Source organism: Falco cherrug, chromosome 3 (genome assembly GCF_023634085.1).
Source record: "Falco cherrug isolate bFalChe1 chromosome 3, bFalChe1.pri, whole genome shotgun sequence".
Classification (NCBI taxonomy): Eukaryota; Metazoa; Chordata; class Aves; order Falconiformes; family Falconidae; genus Falco; species Falco cherrug.
This window is the reverse complement of record NC_073699.1, coordinates 63526483-63541954: the sequence shown is the minus strand read 5'-3', so window position 1 is coordinate 63541954 and position 15472 is coordinate 63526483. Positions and strand designations below refer to the sequence as shown.

General features: G+C 38.9%; 1 protein-coding gene across 2 annotated transcripts in view; it reads right to left on the bottom strand.

The window, feature by feature from the left end:
* LDLRAD4 (low density lipoprotein receptor class A domain containing 4) overlaps positions 1 to 15472 on the bottom strand; it is a 294707-nt gene that overhangs the window by 240156 nt on the left and 39079 nt on the right. The window contains exon 2 of one of the 2 annotated variants that reach the window (XM_055705560.1): positions 11467 to 11548. The exons of the other annotated variant lie outside the window; for it this stretch is intronic. The gene's annotated coding sequence lies outside the window, so the exon portion shown is untranslated. The remainder of the gene's footprint in view (positions 1 to 11466; positions 11549 to 15472) is intronic. 2 annotated transcript variants of the gene reach the window in all.

Sequence of the window (15472 nt, the reverse complement as noted above, 5' to 3'; positions counted from 1 at the left end):
TGAATATGGCTAATACATCTTTGCAAAGACACAGATTGCTCTTGTTCTTTAAAATGCAGCTAGAGTTTTGCAGCTGAGGTCTCAAAAGGGTCTGGTCTGACAAAGCATCCCTTCCTTCTCACCCCATGAGGCAGTACCACTGAAGGAACAGACACCACGCCAAGAGCGAAACAGTCGAAGGAACTATGGCCTCCTCCTGTAACCATCAGGACAAGATATCATTAGAACATATAATTTTGCAAATATACATAGTAACAAATCTGTCTCTTAAACGAGAGGGGAAAACAAGGCGGTGAAGTGTTTCTAACAGTGGAATCCAAAATTCTAGTTAAAAAAGTAATTCAAAGATTTTACATGTGGGCTGAGCGCCATACACTTTACTAGTGTGCAACACCAGCGCACCTCTATCAAGAGTAATCAAACTGTGCTTTGCAGTTTTTCTTAGGATTCACAGCATATGAGAAACACTGTATACGTGCCCATCAGCAAAGCACCACAGGAATAAAGGCACAGTCGCCACAATTAACGCTGGCACGTCATACAGAAGACTACACAATAACAAGGATAGTAGGGAGAGAGTAAGTTTAGTGTATCACCAACTTCAGTTTGCCTCCAGTGTATGGGGAGTCAGTGAGTACGAAAAAACATGTTATTATCATTTTCCCCATCACAAAACCCATAAAGTACTATCACAGTAAATTACAGGGACCAATGGACTATGGACAAGGAGACTGCCATAAAGCTGACACTGAAAGCTGCATGTTTTCTTTTTGTTAATATTTTGTATATTATAGCAAGTTTCCCTAACAACATACAGCTGAAATTCCTATGTTTCCACTATGACAGCTTACTAAATCAACACAGGTAACTATTAAGATCTTCCTGTGTCATTAAAGGAAAAAATTCAGAATTGTAAGTGAAAAAAAATGAATATTTGACACTGAAAAAGGACCAGTCTAAGCCAATGTTGCAGCATAATTTAAACCATACTTGAAGTATAAGGAATAATAATTAATCTTCAATTCATGAAACTCACTGAAAGATAAATTAGATACTCATAAATTAGGTATCTCCTGAACAATCAGGCATTTTCAACTAAAATGTTGGAAGATAATATGAAGAGAAGTTCTTTCCATTTATTATGAAAGTTAAAAAAACAAAAATCACACACACCACAAACCACTACATTTTTCCCAAGCTCATTAAATGCAACCTTGAAACAACTGCCCAACCTTCAAAGAATTATTACAATATAAAACTTTCCTACAATGTTTTTTCTTGCTTTCAAGTAATTTTTCAACTGATTTCATTTTAAAATTTAGTAATTGAAAACATGAGAGGAGCCAAGAAAGCAATGCGATGCAGCATAAAATCATGCAAAAAACAATTAAACTGCATACAATTGTCAACACATCAGTTTTTTGAAAAGTAAGTCTTCCCCATACCAAGTACTGACAAAAGAAAATCTTGATGAATTTTCCTTAAAAATCCCTGATCTTTTTCTGCTCTATAGAATTTGAAATAATTATCCTTAACTTCAAAATAGTTCATTTTTGTGTGACTGGTTTCAGTTTCAGGATCACAACTGTGTGGTAACTGCTTCTCTTTTTGTTGTTTTCCATTTCTAAACACATGCTTTGATCCCCTTGGTCTTTCTGGTAGAGCAGTCGCCTCACACATACAGTCTCTCTTTGAAGCCTTCCACCAGTGCCAAGAAAGAAGCAGGCTGTGGCAGCAGGCTCAGTATTCTCTGATTATGCAACAGATTAGATCATTATCAACAAAACTGGATGCCTCCAGCAGAGAACAGAAATAGGGAATTTGAGAGTGACTTTTTCTTTACTTTTTGAATTAAGGATGCTTGCTTGGTCAGTTTGAAAGAAGAAAAAAGTTACCTGAAATTAAGAGCTCGTCATATCAGAGAAGATTACTCTTTGGTGAAAAGCTCTATAATAAATATTACTGTCACATTTACCATTCAGTTCTGCTCCTTCCTTGGTAGGAAGGTTTTCCCATTTGTTGAATAATGTGAAAGAAATATTTGGCTCAAACTGGTGCCAGTAACTTAAAAAGCCTGCTTTAGCCACGTGAGAATCAAGTGGATCTCATTCGCCATAGATGAATGACCATGTGCCAACATGATGCAGGAGAAGAGTCTGGATTCTCAAATACCTGCAGAGAGAATCTGTGCATCTTACCTACGATATATTCATTTTCCCATCATTTGTGGATGTGGATATCCTACACATCTGTCACATTTCTCCCTTATCTAGTTGCTCAAAAAACTTTTACATCATCAGTTATGTAAACTGGCTTTTAAAGATGCTTCAGTTCAGGATTTCACTTCAGTTAGAAGATAAAGTATCTACTAATCAGTCATGGAGTGAAGATACAGATTTTGAGTCTTCATATACAGCAGAAAAATACATACATGTCTTCTATAGCTCCATCACTGTGCAATTGCCACATCCATTTGTGTTCCCTTACAGATAATTGGGAAAGAAGCATTACACTGCATGAAACAAATCCCTTGAGTCAAGTGCTGACAATGAACATAAGAGTGAGAAGGAGAGATTATATAATACCGAACAGATTCCACTATTTATCATTTCTATGTAAGACTTCAGTCGCTGAGGCTAACAAATGCATGCCAATATAAACAAATGTAGATTTTGAGAAGCCTAATCAAAAGCTTTTCTAGTTTCTACAAAAGACATTAGGAGTACTTAGATCTTGGACATAGGAATAAAATAGGTACAAAACAGTTTAATACAGAAAAAGCTATATGGTTGCTTTTAGTAAGAGAAACTATTCTTATAGTGCTTTCATGTGTTAAATTTAGATGACTATAAATTCGTTAACTTAGAAAGCGCTACTGAAGTTGGGCTTTGCTTTTCAAGTTTCCACAAAATTAGCACTGAAAAATGTTGTGCATCTGGTTATATTGAAAGATAAATGTAACAATAAAAATTATGTTACCCAATAAAATAAGGATTATTAAGTATGGCAGAAGTTACATGACCAGTGTAATTTGTTTACAAATTTATATTATCATTAGATAGTGAGTGGCTTAAAGAAAATTTAGAAATCAAAAGCTCTTGCATTTTAGGCTTTATTTGCAGGAAGCATTTTCCAGACATGACACTTTTTTCTTTTACATATCTGGAAACTATTAAGGCAAAGGAATTATGAGCATAATAGTGAGCTCTTAGAACTCACTTGTTGCTATCTTTGTTCGATATTAACATTGAAGAATCAGAAATCCACATTCTACTGTCTCTCTTATGCAAACACACAATACTTTATTGTATGATGTGACACTCTAGAAGCACAGACCTAAATAAAATCAGGTGTTTAGCTGGACTGCCTTCATCTCTATCTTTATTCAGCAGTCAGTAATAATTAAAAACTACACATGAAAAAAACCCTGTCATTTCCTCCAAATCATGCCGGAAGAAAAATCACTGATGAGTCAAGTTAATCTGTAAGTGGGACACAAAGTATGATTCACACATCACCCCTTCAGGTTCAGTTCTTGAGAAAGAAAAAAGCTCCATCAATAACGTAAAATAGACACTTAAATTCTCACTTTCATTACAAAAATATTAAATTAACTACGTCCTTTCAGTTCTGAATACTTCTGTTAGGTATGTTCGTAACAAAGGTTTAAGGCCATGGCCAGTAACCTTCAGCAGCTCCTACAGGCAGTGAGATCTTGAGGAGGACAGCGAGCACGTCAGACCACATTCCTAAGCTGTCTTCTACAGGGCAGCAGGGCACAAGCTCTGGTGTTCACCGTGGGGGCAAAGGGAGCGAGACCTCACTGACTGAAACCACTACAGACTTGCTAAGGCGCAACTCAGCCACTGCCAGCAGCGTAGGTAACACAAATTTATAAATGCAGCCAAGATTTAATGAAGATGCTGAATTTGCTTCTTTTTTTTCAAATGTAATGTTTAAGTAAATTAGACTACAACACTAAGAAAAGGAATCTCAGTCCGATGAAATGATGGCAGAGGAACCAATAGGTGCAAGAAAGATCACCACTGCTCCTTTCAGAAAACCGCACCATGTCAAAAATTACCTCTGTGCCTTAATTTTCGTAGCGATTGGGTTTTCAAGCACATTCACCCTCCTCTGCCCTTTGTATTTATTTCATTTCTTTCTTTCCAACCCACACCCAAAAACCAGAGGCTCTGTGAAGCAATTCCAGTTTAAGCCCAAAGGACACTAATCACAAGATTATTTTTAATACTTACAGTAGAAAAACTACAGAAGTCTAAACCCACAAAGAAACAAAAAGTAAAGATCCAGGGGGTTTCTTCATTAAGCAGCTAATAAAATAGTAAAAGCATCTAAAAAAACCCTCCTTCAAAACCCTGTATGACCCTGCAGTTCAGTCACATCCTTCAAGCCGACCACTGAAAGAAATGTAATGCTTTTCCCACATCTCCTGTCACAGGTCAACTGACAGCTCTGACTCTGCAAATGGATTTCGAAGTATTTTGCTTCTCTTCCACCACAATTATGAAAAATGTGAGAAATTATAAAAAAATTAAAGAGCCATGCTCCTGTGGACGCTTCACAATTTAATCATACATCACACTTGTACTGCAAGTATGTACTGCAGAAAACACACAGCAAGATTAAACTTCTAAAATCTAACTGGATTTAAAATGTATGCTGCTTCACCTACATTCTCAGTTAACAGGCCTTTAAAGAAAGATTATGAAAAACACTCCAGTAGGTGCGATCTGAAGATAGAACAAGCGAGCATGACCTTGGGTTCTCCCTTTGTATTTAGTGGCATTTCCTAATATTTTAAAATCATCAAAACAGTAAGCACTAACATGGACACTACTGAATACACGTGCTTTGGTGAAGGGTGATGAAAATTACTTGAATTAGTGTCTTTTGTTTTATGAGCTCATTTACATTCCCCTCAGGAGTAATGTATTACCAATGTCACTGATATGAACAAGTAAGTGACATAGCAATAACGATCATTATTAATAAATACTTCACTCGTTCCATGAAGTTAATCTTCCTATGCATCCGTGAGGCAGGAATTATTAGCCTGTATTTCCCATGGGAAAGCTGAAGTCATGTTATAGACTGCCCTGGTCCATGCAGTGATTCAGGTGTCAAAGCCATAAATAACAAACTGTACGAAACCCTGCCTTGTAATCCTGCCTTCTGATCTGAATTTTACCCATCTGATAAGAAGGAAACTACCCGGATGATGCTGTCTTATGGTAACTGAAATCTAAAATTACCATTTATTAAAACCTGTTAGAAGCTTAAAGCTAATATTGCCATTAAAAGGGGAAACACAAAAAATCATGATTTATCAGCTAGTTTCCCCTTCGTCTTCCAAGGATGTATGTTTGATAGCTGTTACAGAATTACTGCTCCCTCGGATTAAAACAAGCCTTTATTCAGAATAAACATTTTTTATAGGGAACTTGAGAATGTTTTCTCTGTCTAAATGTATTGACTTCTGTTTACCTGGCTGCTAGTCCTCAGGTACTCTGCTATGTCTGAATGTGAACTAAATGCTTATGAAGAGGTATTACTACTGTTGCCCGAAAAAGCAAGATACATATTTAAGGGTTAAAAAAAAACAAAAACAAAAGGAGAGAAGAGAGATGTTTTGCCACACAACACAAATTTACTGCTGATTTCTCCAGTCTGTTGCTAATGAAACTGATACAGCAGTGAGTACATGAAACACGAGGCACGCTACTTCTACTAAGAGAGTGCAGCGGTTGTCTTCAGAAAGGGACACCTCTTGCGGTACTCACAAACTGCAGGTGCATTGCAAAAGTAAGGTTCTATCCCTACATTAAAATGCTTATTTCCACCATGTCTGAATTAGTACAGCAAACATTTCAAAGCTGACCAGGACACTGGCTTGGAGAGCTCCCTTTAAAACTACTAGGAAGTGTATGGTTAAATCCCTTAAGAGTTTTCGTATCTCCACCCGTGAGTTAAAAAAATTAGGCTGCAAAACTTGCAAGGCTTCAAGGGCTCTGGATTCTTACTTGTCCAGAAAAAACCACAGTATCTACCTTTATTGTGTGCAAAGAAGCATTTCTGCTATCACCCAGAATCCAGGAGATAAGAACTTGAAAAATAGTGAAGTTCTAATGAATTTTTAAAAATTGTTTAGAAGCTCTGCACAGAGATTTGAATTAGTTCAGGGTTTTGTGCAGACTTCTTCGATCTCAGCTATCAACTGTTTGCTTATGCTGAACGCAGCAGCCTACTGCAAGAACGTCATTAGGAATGTTCCAAAACCAGCTTTGATGTCTGAATAGTTCTTTTCTTTCCTCAAGTTCCTCAAGATTAAAGGAAATTAATAGGACAAATTCTGGTGAGCATGGACAATGCAACTCTTCTATATTACCGCACCCAAGAACACACATCTGTTCATTTCTCAGCTCACTGAAAACAGCTTCTACAAGCACAGTTATTCTTTCCTACATTATTATTTCCTAGGTAACATTCATTTCCACTGTCTCTGTAACATGCACTGCTGTAAGTGCTACAGGCCTATATACCACAGCACAGACACACAAAAAATTGCCACCATGAATTTTCAACTAAGATGAGTAGACAGATCAATCCTCACGAAGTCTGAACACAGCTCTCATAGCATAATCTTCCGTAAGAACCAGGCCAATACAAATATTATCAAAAGCAAAGGAATAGGGGCTGGAACAGCAACAGAATCATACAGGCTATGAAAACCAAAACCAGTAAAAGTCAGCCCAAAACATACTTGCAAAGAAAAACAAATTTCATTGTCTTCCATATAGGCAAAAAAAGCAACAAGTAACACATTCCTCAATAAAAATACTTCTTGTAAGCCTGGAAGCAAGATAAAATAGAAAATACGGGATGAACTCTTCATGAAGTGCTTCAAATGACTTGACTTCTGAATTCCCACCCTGTTTTGTGGGGAGTTCCACTGAGCAAAACGGGAATATTCTTGTGCGTTTTGTGCAAGCGTGTTTACAGGATCAAGACTCAATTGCTGACCCATTATTTTACTGTTGCTCAGGAATCATTCCAAACCAAACACAAGAGCAGTGTTCAATACAGCAACACATAGTTTCAAAATGAATCAAATGCATAATCAATGTTAAGTAAAGAAATTTTTGCACTTAACTGAATTTCAATGATCACTGAAGTTTAGCTCTAGTCCTTCAGCCGATCATCTAGACAGCTTATTGCCTCTCTACTAGTCCGTAGTGATGGACAGGTAACCTCAAAGTCACTATCACAGAGCTCAAGAGCTAAATCCTTCTTACAAAAGTATTTTCAGAATGAAAATAAAATCAGGTATATTGTTGATGATAGCACAAATATAACACAGGAAGTCCGTGCTTTTCTGTTCTAAATACAATGTCTTTTCATAAAGGGACATGTTTGCTCATATGTGAGAAACGAGAATGGAAGTGGAGATCCCTCCCACTTCCACCGTGCAATCCGCTGTCCACAACAAAATGAGGTCCAACAACTCCTACCTCCTAAAACGGATGTTCTTGAATCTCATATTTGTTGCCCAGTCACAGCAATCAAAATCTTTAGCTTCTGAACAAAAAAATACCTCATGCTTATGAGTTTATACAACATTTTTAAAGGTAGTACAGAGACTACGTGTCACTATCTTTTAAGTTCTTGCTTTAAAAAACTACTTCTACTTTTTCGTAATACTTCTTACTATGTAGATATGCAATTTCTTTTCTGTCAATGTCAACAGAGCAGTATTTGATACGACTTTCCCCAAAAGCAAGCCAACCACAGAAAATATAGGTATGATCTTTAGAAGATGCATGTACCCATGACGGTTTATTTTATCTTCTCTTCATTTATGATTAATTCCTGAAATTTGAGCAATCCACTGTAAGAAAAGAAACAACCTATAAAAGTAAGAATTTCATCTACACAAAATCCTCCTTGAGGGTATCCAGAGAAGACGACAGCCCCGCACTTCATGGAACAGAAGTGTTCTAAACCACTTCTATACCACTGAAGCAAGAGGAAGCTAGATCATAAGAGTTAAATAAAGCTGCTAAAATTCAGTAGCACTGCAAGCTATTCCAGACTACAGTTACTATAACCTACACTGGGTGTCCTCTGCATAAGCACCAGTGTGACTTTGTGGACTGCTGAGACTCAGTCTGTTGCAACTGGCGTAAGTTGCCACAGGCGAGTAATCACAAGGAACTGACCTTGGCAAAAGCACATTTTACACTTCACTGCTGTTCAACTGTGTTATACTAAAGAGTGAGCAAGTGAGCACAAGCGGAAGGGAGAGGGAGAGGGAACAAGGGGGGATAGCATAAAAGTGATTGCAGCCATTTTCAGCTTTACCTTCATTTAAGATTTTAAGAGAGGTACATCACCTCCAGTGCACATCACAACCTACACATGGTATAGTTTTTAAGTCATTGTGGTCTGGGATTTTTTGAGGGGAGGAGGGCGAGAAAGAAGGGCAATTAAGTACCTGATTAGGAATTAATACCTAAAAAAACACTCCCAACAAGGGGGGGAGAAAGTACAGAAGACAATTACAACTTCACATTTTCTTACCACTGGATTACTGAATAAATGAGGATCTTTAAATTGTTCTTCCCTCCTGTTTGAGAGTACATTTTGAATCACCTCTTCACTAAAGACTAAAATGTATTCCATGAGGTATGCAGCAAGACATCTTACTCCTGATATTTTAAAGTTACAGCTTAACTTCAGAGGCTCTCTCAACAACCTGGCAGCGATTTGCATGAACTAGCATGGTAAAATTCCCACCACTGCACACACAGTTATGTCTGTCCTTTCTTAACCATGTTTGGTCTCCTTTGGTTTGGATCAGTAACCTCGTTAAATATTTTTCTTTAGTTCCTGCATTAGATTTTTTTGGTATTGATTACCATACCTCCAAAGAAGCAGGACCTGGCAGAGCAAGATGGCACAAGATCCCATCGTTAGCACCAACCCACATCATGTCCAGATTTCATAGGAAGTTTAACACAACGATCTAACCCTGTGGGTATGCTAGGTTTCCAGGACATTTGGGGTTGAAGCAAAACATGCACAAGCTTTGTACGAGTTCCCAATCACTCTCCACTTGGGAAGTGGGCAAGGTATGCAAGTCTAGACAAAATAAAATGAGACTACACGCATTTTGTATCTGCTTCCTTACCACGCTTAGGTCAGTGATCTACAGATGAGAGCCCTCAAAAAAAATCCCTACTACATGCAGCTTCTCTTCCACATCCTTCAGGCTTCAGGCTGCTTCTCTCCTGTGTAGACAGTTTCTCCATTCCTCATTTGCTTGCATAATTAATTAAAACCCCCTGCTACAAAAGCCAGCCTTTGTTCCCCCTCAGACACCCAAACCCTTCACATCTCTGTCTTCACAGAATCTTCATTCCTCTATTACAGCTCCTCTTTCTTCATTTCAGTCCTCCAAAAGTCATTACTACCAGTGAAGAAAAGTGGCTTTTTTGGGGCACAGCCATGTTACTACCTCAAACCATTCCCATCTGGCAGAGAGCCATCATGGTTTAATGACCACCACTGTCACTGGCCAGGAAGATACAGGACGACAGCAGATGGCTGATGCATACACACCAACATTCAGCGACTCAGCAATGGTATGATCATGCTTAGCCTATGAATTATAAAACCTGCAATTCTATGAAACATTACTTAAAATTTCAAGGGACTGAAGTATTTGAGTCTGAACCTCAGATCTGGGTCAAAAAGGTGTCAATTGTGGATCTGCAGAATGTTAATAATATCATCAGATTGTAACTCCCCTTCTCACAAATAAAAATGATGTTTAGAAGGCCCACAGGCATGCACCGCGACAGAAAAGCAGGGCTCTGTCATAGCTGGCTGGCTGGGCCACCAAAACACTCATTCCTCGTGGGCAGTGTGTAAGATACTTGTAGGGTCTAGGAGGAGAGTAAACTGATGTCTGTCATATTTTGCTGACTGTGCACTTGGGCACAAAATTGAATTATTGACATTTTTACTGACTAATCACAGAATCATAGAATGGTTTGGGGTTGGAAGGGACCTTACAGATCATCTAGTTCCGAGGAGCCCCCTGCCATGGGCAGGGACACCTTCCACTACACCAGGTTGCTCAAAGCCCCATCCTGCCTGGCCTTGAACACTTCCAGGGATGGGGCATCCACGGCTTCTCTGGGCAACCTGGCCCAGTGCCTCACCACCCTCACAGCAAAGAATGTCTTCCTAATGTCTAATCTAAGTCTGTCTTCTTACAGCTTAAAGCCGTTACCTCTTGTCCTGTCACCACAGGCCCTTGTAAGAAGTCCCTCTCCAGCTTTGTTGTAGGCCCCCTTCAGGTACTGGGAGGCCACTATAAGGTGTCCCCAGAGCCTTCTCTTCTCCAGGCTGAACATCCCCAACTCCCTCAGCCTGTCTTCACAGGAGAGGTGCTCCAGTCCTCTGGTCATCTTTGTGTCCCTCCTCTGGGCTCGCTCCAACAGGTCCATGTCCTTCTTATGATGGGGGCCCCAAAGCTGAACATAATCCTATAATAATTATAGTAGATGGGGAAAAAACCAAGAAATGGGAAACAGTGCACCAGTTCTGCAGCCATTACTGTAGGCCTTCAGGTGTGTCTATGGTATGGTCACCATTTTGCACAATGGGGCACAGGGAAAGAAAGAAAAGGGTGACAAGAAAATAAGTACCTAAAAGGTACTCACATCCTCGGGAAGAGTGTATGTTTTTACCAGCCCAAAAGTCAGTATATCTTTATATTACACAAAGGCAATCTTAGCTGAAAGCAGGAATTCGGCATTTCTTACTCCTTCAATGCATATCCTAAGCAACAGGTTACTGAATTGTCTCTTTGCAGCACTCCCTCTCATACTGCATCATATTTTAAAACTATGCATCACTCAATGCTGAATGAGCCATGTGACTTTATAGTTCAGCAGCTTGGATCTCATTTTCAAGTAATTTCTCTCATTAGGCAGAACAGAAACATTAACTGGGTCTTCCACATCCAGGCAAGTAATTACCAATATGCTGGTTACTCTGGGCATCTCACTTTTCTCCCTCTTCCTTCACCACCTCTTTCATCTAAGACAATTCCTTGAAACCAATGTATTACCACAAAAAATACCAGGGCTGACAAATCAAAACCTTCCAACATCTAAAAATCACTAGTAAGTTTTAGCTGTAGCTATGTATATGGATATATATCTATACACACACATCAACACGTACACATATATAACTGCTATAAAATATGTATCTAAAAGATCATGATGCTGTGGTATGGTATGGCTGAAATGCTACTGGCATGCAATTAATTTGACCAAAGTATTCCTCTACTGGCAAAAGATTAGTTTGTTTGAATTACATTTACCTTTCTGGAAATGTTTCAGAAAAATGTCTTGCCTAGTTTAAACTCACCCAATACAACATAACAATACCCTTGAAGTCCAGAGTCAGGAGATTCTTCCTTTTCCTTCTAGTTGTGAATATTGAGTGTGGTCTACAACAAAAAAAAAGTGGGGGAGAAGAAGTTGGATAGGCAATCCTTCATGTCCTCAGTGTTTTCAAAATCCTTACTGAACACAGCACAGACTCCAGAGTATCCATCAAGCAATTGCTACTTGATTTCCAGAAAGAAATCAAAGCAGATTTTGTTCCTCCCTAGGTATCTCAACAATCCACATCACTGGTTCATTTTTCTATGTCAGATATTCTGTCTCTCTCTTCACTGTCTTAAACACAAAGATATTAAACTGAAAGGCCTGATGTTCTTCTGCTTCTTGTTAAAAAAAACAAACTATAACGTACAGTTTGCCTTTACTGCTATAAATTTAAATTTAGCATCAGGGAATTTGTAACCTTTTGTCTGAACTTACCTAAGAGAAAGGTTACAGCTTCTATGCCATGAACTACCAACACACTTCACAAAACCAATAGCAACCCCTGAAACATAAGTAAAACCACGAAAAACATGAAATACCCTTTCTCTTAGACACTTCAGTTAACAGCTATCAGTGCTAAGTTAAGGCAAGTACTTAACAGCTTTGTCAGATAAACATGTTTTAGTCTAGAAGCAGCTGTGGAAAGTTCAGCAAACTATTCTCTGCAGTGTTCTGCTAACTCTGGGATTTCCACTTTTCCAGGGAAGATCACTTTTTCTGGACAGTATGTTGAACATGTAATTTTGCAGATACTCATGCCGTATAATATCAGCTCAATCTTTCTAGTTCTTTCAGTAATAAAGCAAACTCACAAAAGCTTTCCCTCAGATTTCACAGGCATGTGTGTGCCTCTCTCTCAGTACCCAGGCCGCCGTGCCAATATGTAGGATTAAACTTTTTCCAAGGTTGAATAAGCCACCATCTGTCTATCTTGTGTGGTGCTGTGCGCCATCCGGAAGACTTGTCCCTTAGAGCATGTTTCTACCATATGTCACTCCTGAGTGATCAGTTATGCCAAGACATTTGGGAAAAATGACTAAGTCAAGCTGGAAAACCCTTTTTGAATTCCAGAGGAGGTTTGCCAAGCCTGTATTTGCAAATAACTTTGCATCCACAGACTTTTCCCATATATTGTATGTAATGGTAAATAACCTTTACTCAAACAAACAAAACAATTATTTGGATGATGTACCAGCCCTTCCACTGTCCACAACTCATGTACTTTTTAATAGCCAAGAGATTTAGGTATGATGCATCTTCAGAAAAAATACAAGGAACGTTTACAGAAGAATTGCAACTTTTATGATAACTAAGTTAAGAAAGGAAAAAAACAGATGTAAAGAATATATTGCAAGGAAGGCTCTACTTGGTATTTTAAGACCACAACAAATCATTAATTTCTTTCAAAATACTCAACTAAAAAAACCTAAGGCAATTGAATTCAAGGCTTTTTCCTAATAATAACTGTATCTAAAGGGCTCACCTGCATGCAAAGCGACCACCTAAACTAAATGTTAAACCGCTGATATATCATCGTTCATGCAATTAGAATTTGTATAATAAAGAATATGGCTGTATCCTATTTAAGATTTAAAGAACCATGTTACGTTCCAATTCCTCAATTATTAAATTAAAACTCAAGCCAGCATCGTTCTTATGGGCAGCTCAAGGCTGCTCATTTACATAACTGACTTTCAAGGGCACTTGGTTACACAGCAATTAATACCAGCAAAGAATCTACCAGATCTGCTACTTAATGTTAAGGAAGGCATTCTTGAGAATATTAAAAGAAGAGAGAAATTAGTAAATCGTGATTACAGCCTCCCCAAGTGAGTTTAACATTTGAAGGAAATCTATTCCTAAGGGCGGCAGCAGCAATACTAAATACCAGAAGACAGATGCAGGAATTACTACATTTAGTAACAGAAGTGAGATGAGGAGCAGTACTAAATTCACAGAATTCTGAGGTCTTTTATCTAGGCCTTCCCTTCCGAGTTTGGATAACCATTGAAAAAAGAGAAGATGTCAAACAAGAATTCACTATAGCCCACTGGGATTTGTAGAACAAAGGGCAACAAAAAGCAGAAAAAGTCCATATTAGATGAAGAAGACCAGTACTCAAAAAAGGTGATTATTAAAGGAAACTGAGATAAATTATCACTGCAGAAGAGATTTATTTTTTTTAAGGTACCTAATTTAAACAGTCTCTCCATGCACAAAAAGCAAAACTTGCAAAGGTGAAGGTACTTCAGTCAGGGGACAGGTAACAAATCTATGTAGTGATGAAAGCCTCATACTGCAACAGTGTCTCGTGCAATGGAAAGAGGAAAATAAATACAGAACCGCTAGGCAAACTGGACTACTTGCCTACGTAACACACCTAACGATTCTGAAGCCAGCTCATTTTTTGAAAGGCTCAGCTCCTTCCTGGCCCACTCTGACAGCCTGAGGCATTCCCACCACTCCACCAAGAGACAGTGGAGATACTTGTTCTACAGCACCAACTCTGCTGACCCTTCCTGTCCCAACAGGAAACCTTCAGACTAATGAGTGTCTGTTCTGACTAACGTTCCCCTTGCTTCTTGTGTCCATTTACAGATCCAAATAATCTTCCCTTTAGGATGAAACACGATTTGGGTATATCACTGACTGACTCAGAGGCTGCAAATGGGGACAAGAGGAGGGGAGGGAAATCTATCAAACTTGCCAATTAAGAAAACTCTTATTCCAGATGAGCATTTGCGCTATGAAGCTGGTAAACAGCCTCCTCACAGAAGGAGCAGCTACGTAGCTTCTGCACTATCATCTCCTGCCAGAACTACAGTGGAAACAATAGTTTCTCCTACAGCAGTCATCATTAATATCCCCACATATCTGTAACGAAAAATGACGACGTAAAGAATATAAAGGGAGAAAACTTTAAAACATGGAGAAAGATGCATTTTTCTCTTTATGTTCAGCTGAGAAGGTCCAGGAACTGTCACCCATTTGTCCCACACTATTGTAGACCTACAAGCAGGAATCCTAACAGTCTTTAGAGAAATTATGGGGTTTTAGTTTGGTTTGGTCACTACGAGTCCCTTGGAAATGCTTGGCACACACAGGCAGTGTAATCTGTGTTCCACTTCTAACGTGTACTAAGCCTCAACACTCACTGTTGTTCTCACACACTTTTTAGGAAACTCTCCTGTGCTCCTGGAATCCCTAAGCCTGGGATTCCAGCAATCACAGGCAAAAGCATTCCTCTAGGGATAAATTCACCCTGTGGCAGAACTAAATATTTCTGTTACCTAAATGCAAAACTTAAACATCTGCTGATAAATATAAGACTACAACACATAGAAGGCAAAAAACAGTGAAATGCATTTCTACAGGAAACCTCGTTTGGAGCAGATGACTGCAGAGACAGTGTTTACAGACAACAAAGGCTCTCCGAGCATAAGGCCAAACTCGAAGACTTGTTATGTTCTCCAAGCCACCCATCTGCGGGGTATTTCATTTTTTCCCACATTCATTCATCAAAGTTCATTCCCCAGCTGAGACTCCAGGCCCTAATTGGCAACAGTTTCTTTCACTGACCAAGACATAGGGAAGAAAATACAGGTTGGTGGGAAGCTATCAAATGTCACTAAAAACTGTGAGGGAGCCAGCCAGTCCTCTAATATAAAGTCCATTCTGCAAGTGCTACGGTACTACAACATAAAAAAGTTTGTTGCTCAAAAAGTTAATGCACTATTAAAACAACGTGCAGTCCCTTTTCTCATTAGTAATCAGTATTAGTAAACTAACTCAAACAAAGACAGTCTCTACATGCAGTGTAGAAGTAGTTTGGAGTTTATTGAGTTATCTTGGTTAGGAGTGCAAAAAGAGGGATTGGGGGAAGGGGGGGGAAGGTTTGCTTTTTCTGAGCACACAGATAAAGCAGTTTTCCCCACGTAGCTTTCCTCATCTTCACTCCCCCTCCTCCTCCACACAAAACCCAA